Here is a 9,743-nt window from a genome sequence, read left to right on the forward strand (position 1 = left end):
AATGTCTTTCAATTGTCTTTGGTTTCCATCATTTCTGCTGGTAAGTCAGCCATAATGTTTTTCATTGCTTGTTGAAAAATGTTGTCCATTGTCTTTTCCAATTTTCCTTCTTTCCCATTTCTGTCTTCTCTCTGGCATTCCAGTTACGCAAACTTAGACTGCTTGATTATGCCCTGCATGTCTCTCATGTTCTCTTCTACTCCTTCCATTCTTGTTCTCTCTGTGCTACAGTTTGGATTTTTCTATTAGTCTGTCTTTAAACTGATTAACCTTGTCTGCGGCGATGTCCAGTCTGGATTTTAACGTAGCCAATTACTTTTTATTTCGTAATTTTAAATCATAGAATGTCAAATTCTTTTGTCAAGAATCCAATTCTGTTTAGTTATACACATATGTATTTCCTTTATCTTTTTCTCTTTTATTGGCAGTATTTTTCAAATATGACATATATATTATATACACACACATATATTCTTTTGATGGCTATTTTAACATTTGATTTGACAAAAATTATATATACTTATGTACAATTTGTTTTAGAATATACATTGTGGAATGGCTAAATTGAACTGATGAACATACACATTACTTCACATACTTACTTCTCTGCAATAAGAATACTTAAAATCTCTCTTAGCAATTTTCAAGAATACATTACCGTTATCTATAGTCACCACATTGTACAACAAAACTCTTGAACTTATTCTTCCTAACTGAAGTTTTAATCTTTACTTCTGAGATTTTTTTATATTCCACATATAAGTAAGATCATGCAATATTCGTCTTTCTGTGCTTATTTTATTTAACATAATGTCTCCAGTTCCATCCACGTTGTTGCAAATGGCAGGATTACATTTTTTAAGGTGGAATCGTATTTCCATCGCACTTTCTTTATTCACTCTTCCATTGATGGACACTTACATTGATTCCGTATCTTAGCTATTGTAAATAATGCTGCAACAAATGTGAGAGTGCAGACATACCAATTTCATTACCTTCTGAGATACACTCAGAGGTGAGATTGTTGAATCATATGGTAATTACATTATCACTTTTTTTGAGGAATTTTCATGTGATTTCCCATAATGACTGTACTAATTTACATTCCTGAGAATGGTATGCAAGGATTTCCTTTTTCCCACATCCACTCCAACAATTATTCTTTCTTTTTGATAATAGCAGTTCTAGCAGGTGTTAGGTGATATGTCATCATGGTTTTAATTTACATTTCTCTGATGATTAGTTATGTTAAACATTTTCTCATATGCTTGTTGACCTTTTGTCTGTCTTCTTTTGAGAAATATCTTTTCTGGTCCTTTGCTTGTTTATTAATCAGGTTGTTTTCTCACTATTGAGTTGTTTGAGTCTACTGTATATTTTGAATATTAACTCTTTATCAGATGTATGATTTGCAAATATTTTCTCCCATTCTGTAGGTTGTCGCTTTGCTCAGTTGATTGTTTCATTGCTGTACAGAAACTTTTTAGTTTGATATAATTTGTCTATTTTTACTTTTCCTGCATGTGTTTTGGGCTTCATATCCAAAAATTCATTGCCCAGACCAATGTCCTGGAACTTTGCACTTATGTTTTTTCTGGCAGTTTTAGTTTTAGGTTGTACATTGAAGTCTTTAATTTAGTTTGAGTTCTTATATGACATGAGATACAGGTCTAATTTCATTCTTACACATATAAATATCCATTTGTTCCAACATCATTTATCGATGAGACTGTTCTTTCACCATTGTACATTCTTGGCATCTTTGTAAAAATCAATACTGTAAATGCGTGGATTTCTGGGCTCTCTGTTCTGTTCCATTGATCTAGATGTCTATTTTTATGCCACTACCACACTGTTTTGATTATTACAGCTTTGTAGTAGATTTTCAATCAGGTTGTTTAATGTCTACTTTCGTGCTTTTTTGATCAATCTGTATTGGGCTATTCAGGGTCCTTTTTGTGGTTCCATATGAATTTAAAAATTTTTTTTTCTTTCATTGAAAAATGTCATTGAGGCTGGGCATGGTGGCTCTCCCACTTGTAATCCCAGCACTTTGGAAGGCCAAGGCAGGTGGATCACCTGAAGCCAGCAGTTTGAGACCAGCCTGGCCAACATGGCAAAACCCCATCTCTACTAAAAATACAAAAAAAAAAAAAAAAAAAAAAAAAAAAAGGCTGGATGTGGTAGCACACGCCTGTAATCCCAGCTACTCAGGGGGCTGAGGTAGGAGAATTGCTTGAACCAGGGAGATGGAGGTTGCAGTCAGCAAAGATTACACCCCTGCACTCTAGCCTGAGTGACAGAGTGAGACGCCATCTCAAAAAAAAAAAAAAAAGAAAAAAGAAAAAAAAATGTCATTGGATTGCTTTAGGGAGTATGAACATTTTAACAAAATTAATTTTTTTTTCAATCCATAAACGTGACATATATTTCCATTTATTTGTGTCTTCTATTTATTTCTTCAACAGTTCACAGTTTTCAGTATACAAGTCTTTCATCTCTTTGGTTAAATTTATTTCAAAGTGTTTTTGTAGCTATTGTAAATGAGATTTTTTCTTGATATCTTTTTTCTTGATAGTTTGTTTCTAGCACACGGAAATGCACTTATTTTTGTATGTTGATTTATATCCTGCAACTTTAGTGAAACCTTTTATTCTAAGAAGTTTTAGTGGAGTCTTTTGGGATTTTACGAATAGAATCATGTCATCTGCAAATAGTGACAATTTAGGTTATTTCTTTCCAATTTGGATGCCTTCTTTTCTTTCTCTTGAATAATTGTTCTGGCTAAGACTTTCAGTTCTATGTTAAACAGATGTGTTAAGAATGGACATCCTTGTCTTATCCCTGATTTTAGAAGAAATGTTTTCAACTATTCACCATTTAGTATAGTGTTAGCTGTAGGTTTGTCATGTATGGCTTTTACTGTATTCATTCTGTACCTAATTTGTTGAGAATTTTTATCAGGAAGGGATGAACTTTGACAAATGAATTTTCTGCATCAATTGACATGATCATATAATTTTTGTCCTTCATTCTGTTAATAACATACATCACATTTATAGATTTACACATGTTGAATCATCCTTGCATCCCAGGCATAAATCCCACTTGCTCATGGTGAATGATTCTTTTAATGTGCTGTTGAATTTGGTTTACTAGTGTTCCATCGAGGATTTTTGCATCTGTGTCATCAGGGATATTGGCCTGTAATTTTGTGTTCTTGTAGTGTTCTTGTCCGTCTTTGGTATTAGCTAATGTTAGCCTCTTAAAATGAGCTTGGAAGTATTCTTGCTTCTTCTATTTTTTGGAAGAGTTTGAAAAGGATTGGTGTTAGGTTTTTAAAAAATATTTGGTAGATTTTCAGGAGTGAAGCCATCAGGTACTGAGTTCTTCTTTGATAGGAGACTTTTAATTGCAGATTCAATCTCCTTACTTGTTATTGATCTGTGGAGATTTTTTATTTCTTCATGATTTAGTCTTGGTAGATTGCATCCAAAAATTTATTCATTTTTTCTAGGTTATCGAATTTGTTGGCATAAATTTGTTCATAGTAGTCTTTTATAATCCTTTGTATTTCTATTCTAACAGTTGTAATGTCTCCCACTTCATTTCTAATTTCATTTGAGTGTTCTTTTTCCTTAGTATAGCCAAAGGTTTGTCAATTTTGTTTACCTTTTCAAAAAAATCAACCCTTAGTTTCATTGATTTTTTTATTGCTTTTTCTCATTTCTATTTGATTTACTTCTGGTTTTATCTTTATTATGTCTTTCTTTCTGCTAACTTGGGCTTAGTTTGTTCTTGTATTTCTACTTCCTTGAGACGTAATGTTGTTTATTTGCATTTTGTTCTTTTTTGAGGTACGTGTTTACTGCTATAAATTTCCCTGTTAAAACTGATTTTACTGCATCCCATAAGTTTTGGTATGCTGTGTTTTTACTTTTGTCTCATGATAGTTTTACTTTCTGCATTGACCCATTAGTTGTTCAGGATCAGGTTGTTTAATTTCCATGTATTCATGAATTTCCTGAAATTTCTCCTGTTATTGATTTCTAGTTTCACATTTTGTAGTCAGAAAAGATACTTGATAAGATTTCAATCTTCTTAAATTTGTTAAGTCTTGTGGCCTAACTTATAATCTATCCTAGAGAATATTCTGTGTAGACTTAAGAATGTATATTCTGCTGCTATTTTATGGGCTATTCTATATATGCCTGTTAGGACCATTTGATCTAATGTGTAGTTTAAGTTTGATGTTTCCTTATCGACTTTCTATCTGGATGATCTGTCCATTGCTGAAAGTTGAGAATTGAAGAAATCTTCTATTATTATTGTCTTACAATCTCTCTCTCCTTTCAGGTCTATTAATATTTGTTTTATATGTTTCGATGTTCAGATGTTGGGTGCATATATATAATACTTATATCCTCTTGAAAAATTGACACATTATTATATAACAGTCTTCTTTGTCTTGTTTTACAGTTCTTGACTAAGTCTGTTTTATCTGACATAACTTCTCCTGCTCTCTTTTGGTTTCGAGTTGCATGAAATATCTTTTTCCACGCCTTCATTTTCAGTGTATATGTGTCCTTACATGTGAAATGAGCCTCTTAGGGAGCTTCTGGTTGAATCTTCTTTTTTTTTTTTTATCCATCCAGGCACTCTATGTCTCTTGAATGGAGAATTTCATCCATTGAATGTAAACTCAAGGGAATTATTGATATGTATGAACTTACCGCTGCCATTAATTTTCTAATTGTTTTATAGATTCTTTGTTCCTCTCTTGCTTTCTTCTTTTGTGATTACATGATATTTTTCTAGTGATATGCTTTGATTCCTTAGTTTGTATCTTTTGCATCTATTGTAGGTTTATGTTTTGTGCTTACATGTGACTTGCAAAACATCTTAGATATAATAGGTTAAGCTAATAACTTAATTTTGCTTTTAAAAAATCCCACACTACACTTTTACTTAAAATCCTCAGCCTTTTAAATTTTAATGCCACAATTTACATCTTTGCATATTATATATTTTGTAACAATATTGTAGTAATCATTTTAATAATTGTCTTTTAACCTTTTTACTAAAGATATGTGATTTACACACAACCATTACAGTATTATTCTAAATTTGACTGTGTACTTACTATTAAGTTTTACACTTTCATATGTTTTTGTTACTAATTAGCATCCTTTTGTTTTTCATCTTGAAGAACTACCTTTAGCATTTGTTGTAAGACAGGTCTGGTGGCAATGAATTCCATCAGTTTTCCTTTGTCTAGGAATCTTTCTCTCTCCTTTATTTCTGAAGAACAACTTTGCTGGCTACAGTATAATTCTTTGGCAGTTGTTTTACTTCACCACCTTGAATATGTCATCCCACTCTCTCATGGCTTGTAAGGTCTCTGCTGAGAAATCTGCTGCTAGCCTTATTAGAACTCCCTTATACATCGATTACTTCTGTGACACACTTTATGTCTTGGTATAGCGTAGTTTAAATTGAATTCAGTTGGAGACATCTAACCTCCCTATACCTCTATAAATATTTTCCCAGATTTGGAAAGTTTACTGCTAATATTTCTGTAAATAAGCTTTCTATCCCTCTGCCTTTCTCTTCTCCTTCACTAACTTCTATTACTCATACATTTCCTCTTTTGATGCCGTTCCATAAATCTCATGAGCTTTAGTTTTTCATTATTTTTTTCTCCTCTGACAGTATATTTTCAAATAATCTGTCTCCAAGTTCACAGATTGTTTCTTCTGCTTGATCAATTCTACCATTGATGCTCTCTATTGCATTTTTCATTTCATTTATTGTGTCTTCCAGCTCCAGAATTTGTTTTTGGTTTTTATTTCAATCTCTCTGTTAAATTTCTTATTTTGGTACTTTATTGTTTGTCTGATTTCCTCAATTGCTTTTCTGTATTTTCCTGAAGTTCACTGAGCTTCCTTAAATCAATTATTTTGAATTCTTTGTCCAATAGTTTGCATATCTCAATTTTTTTTTTCAGTTAGGCTACTGGGAGATTATTATACCCTTGGGGTATTGTTTTATCTCTTTGGTTTTTCTTGTTTCTTATTGCTTTATATTGATGTCTGTGCATTTGAAGAAGTCAAGACTTATTCTAGACTTTGCAGGCTGGCTTTGTCTAAGAAACCCCTTTCCAAGTCAACCTGTCTAGAGATTCCAGGCAGGTCATCTGACATGGTCTAAGCGTGGACTTGCTATTTGAATCCTTGGGCAGGCTGTACCAGTGCCTGTGTTGGCAGGTGGATGAGCCTGATGCTTAGGTCTACAGGTTTAGTACTATATCCTGGATCCACAGGTGGACGTGTTGGTTTTATATGCAGGGATGGGCCTGAAGCCTGGCTCCATAAGAGAGGTCTTGGAGCCTGTATACACAAAGGCCAGGCTGAAGCCTGGGTCCACAGCACTGGACCTAGTGCTGGAATAGGCCTTGAGCCTGAGTTTATAAGAGATGGCTAGGTGTGTGGCGGACTTGGCACCTGGCTCCAGTGGGATAGACCCAGAGCCTTATTCCATGGGGGCTTCCTTGTAACCTTAGTCTTCAGAGGTGTTCTTATGAGCCTCAGTCCATGGTCTGGCCTGGAACTCCAAGTCTACTGGGGTGAGCCTTGACTCTGGGTCCTCTGGAGCCTGAAGCTATGGGGCCTGGCCTGGAGCCCTGGGCCAACATAAAGCCTAAATCTGTGGGGGCTCATCTGGAGTCATTATTGAAGGCATTGGCCTGGTTCCTGGATGGGCTGTCCTGGAGCCTGAGACAACAGGCGTTGTTCTGAAGCCTGCATCCACTGGGGCCAGCCTAGAGGCTGGGTGTGTAGGTACTGAACAAGAGGCTAAGTCCATGCGGGTGGCCTGGTTCTTAGGGTCTCAGGGGCTGACCTGATACCTGGGCACATAGGGAAAGTCCTGGGACCCAGATATGGGGGGCTTCTCCAGTGTTTGGGTCTACTGGGACTTACTTGAACTATGAGTCTGCTGGAACATGAGGGTGTAAGGACTGGTTTGGAGGGTAAAGACAGAGGGACAAGCCTGGCACTGGGAAGGCCTGAAGCCTCATCCACAGGGGCTGACATGGCAATGGGTGAACCTAAATTCTGTATCTACAGGGATTATCTGGAGGCAAGGTCCACAGGTACTGAGTTAGACCTGAAGCCTTGGTCCTTTGGGACCCAGTCTGTTTCTGGGGGCAGCTCAAAGCCTGAGGCCAGTGATCCAGCCTGGCTTTGGGGCAGGCCTGGAGCCAGATTCTGCAAGAGTTATACTGGTGTAGGGGCTGAAGCCACTTGGGCCTGCCTGGCACTGGGGCTAGTCAGATCCTGGGGCCACTGAGGTCAGCCTGGTGGTAGGGGAGGCCCAGCAACCCAATCCACCAGGGAGGCCTGGAGCCTGGGCCTGCAGGATGCTGTCTGAGTCAAGGAGAACTTAAAGACTCAGTCTTGAGTATCAGCTTGGAGTCTGGATTCTGATCTGGTGCTGGGTGGGCCTAGAGCCTACATTTCCAGGGACTGTCCTGGAGATTGGATTCACAGGTGCTGGCCTTATGTCTGGTGCTAGAGTGGGCCTAAAGCCTGTGGCTGTGGGGGCCAGCCTAGTGCTGTGGATAGTTAGGGCCTTGTGCCATTGCAGTCAGCCTGGCAGTGGGGCAGAGGCCAAGTCTGCTATGCAGTCTTGTAGCCTAGGGCTGCAGGATATAGCCTAGCGCTGGAACGGACCTGGAAGCTCAGTCTGCAGATATTGGCCTAGAGTTTGGAGCCATGGGACCTGCTCAGTGTTGATTTTTACTGGGGTTTTGGAGGTCTGAAGCAAATTCTGGTGCTCACTTTCCTCTCCTTTCCCCTTGCAAAGAGTATCTCTCTCCATGTTGTGCTGTCTGGAGTTCGAGGAGAAGCAATGTGGGCAAGGTAAAACTGTCCTTCCTATGCTCTTCAGTGTGTCTTTTAAAAAATTTCTCTGCTACACCTGGGTGCTATAATCTGTCACCTTGTTTCCTTAGCTCTTTGGAGGATTTGGGGGCATGGATAGTTGTTTGAATTGATGTTTCTATGGCAGGAGGAGTGCAGGAGAGTCCTACTCTGCCATCTTGCTGATGTTCCTTGGTGCATATTTGTATCTGATTATCAATTGCATTTTTCTGACTCTTGAATGTTTACCAACTTTTTTTGCTTTACATCAAACATTAACAATAAAAGAACCATAGAATCTGAGTATGATGTTATCTTCTAATATGGATGATCTGATCTTTCCTCTGGCAGAGTCTGATACCCTCAATCTAATAAAGAATTGAGCTGGAATAAGAGCAGATTGATGTCTAGTAAAACTCAATGTACTTTTGTTTTGTTTTTTGTCAATGAATATTTAATAACAAGGTTTACAACATATGCTTATCTAATATATAATTTTATGTCACTGCAGCAAAAGAAAACATCTCATTCACTGGATAAAAAAGGCCTGCTTTATACGTGTTCAGTTCAGTGCAATTAAAAAATACTGTGATTATCATTTCATAACTTCAGAATTTGAATAGGTGCCAGTGTTCTTTCCTTTTTCATATAGGAAAAAAATATCCCATTTTTAAAACTAACGTTTCTTTAAAGTCAAAACTACAGTTCTGAGCAAAAACCTTGGGAAGAAAGAGCAACACATCAGCAAATGCTTGGACTCTGAGTTGGGCCCTGGACTTATATTTAATCAGGACTTTTGCCATTGCCACTGCTGCTGCACCAGCACCTGGAACTCACAGCCATCATCAATAGCTTTTTTTTTTTTGACATCCCTCAAGCCATCTCTTACTGCATCTTTGAGTGTGTGCATGCTTATTTGGTCCTTCGACCAATAATGCAACAAAGCCAGGATTGTTATATTTCTCAATAAAGGTGAATTTTTCCTCTCCCAATGTATATTCATAGAGAAGTCCTGCATATCCTACACAGTCAGGATTTAGGTCATCAAAAGAATTAGAGCCACCCCATCACTAGACAAGAGTCAGCCTCTCTATATTTCTCCTTTTAGCACTGTGCAGAACTATGCCTTCTTTTTCAAGAGCACCTAAGCAAAAGAGGTCAATTCCATTTTGATAAATAATAACAAATCCTTTATCTGAATCACCACAAACTTTTTCAGTTCTATTATTTTTAAACTGTATATGCAATGAATTTTCTTTCAGCTTCTAGTTTTTCTCTCTCTTCCTGACCCTTGTAAAAAAAAAAATCCAGAAGATAGTCCATACTTATGCAAAAAAAAATTATTTTATTAGATTCATGCTAATTTTGTGAATGTGAATTTTGATTTTACCAGAACATATTTGTTTTGGGGGGTTTAAATTTTTAGGTTTGGGGTACATGTGACCATTTGTTACACAGGTGAACACATGTCACAGGGGCTTGTTGTACATATTATTTCATCACCCAGGTATTAAGCCTAGTACCCAATAGTTATCTTTTCTGCTCCTCTCCCTCTTCTCTCCCTCCCCCTCAGGTAGATCCCAGTGTCTGTTGTTTCCTTCTTTGTGTTAGTATTTAGCTTCCACTTACAGGTGAGAACATGTAGTATTTGGTTTTCTGTTCTTGCATTAGTTTACTAAGGATAATAGCCTCCAGCTCCATCCATGTTCCCACAAAACACATATCATTCTTTACAGTATTCCATTGTGTATGTGTACCACATTGTCTTTATCCAATCTGTCATTGATGGGCATTTAGGTTGATTCTGTGTCTTTACTATTG

General features: G+C 37.0%; 1 pseudogene; it reads right to left on the reverse strand.

Moving 5' to 3' along the window:
* Window positions 1-225: 225 nt before the first annotated feature.
* Window positions 226-9,245, reverse strand: LOC100427964 (T-complex protein 1 subunit zeta pseudogene; annotated as a pseudogene).
* Window positions 9,246-9,743: the final 498 nt, after the last annotated feature.

Source organism: Macaca mulatta, chromosome 14 (genome assembly GCF_049350105.2).
Source record: "Macaca mulatta isolate MMU2019108-1 chromosome 14, T2T-MMU8v2.0, whole genome shotgun sequence".
Lineage (NCBI taxonomy): Eukaryota > Metazoa > Chordata > Mammalia > Primates > Cercopithecidae > Macaca > Macaca mulatta.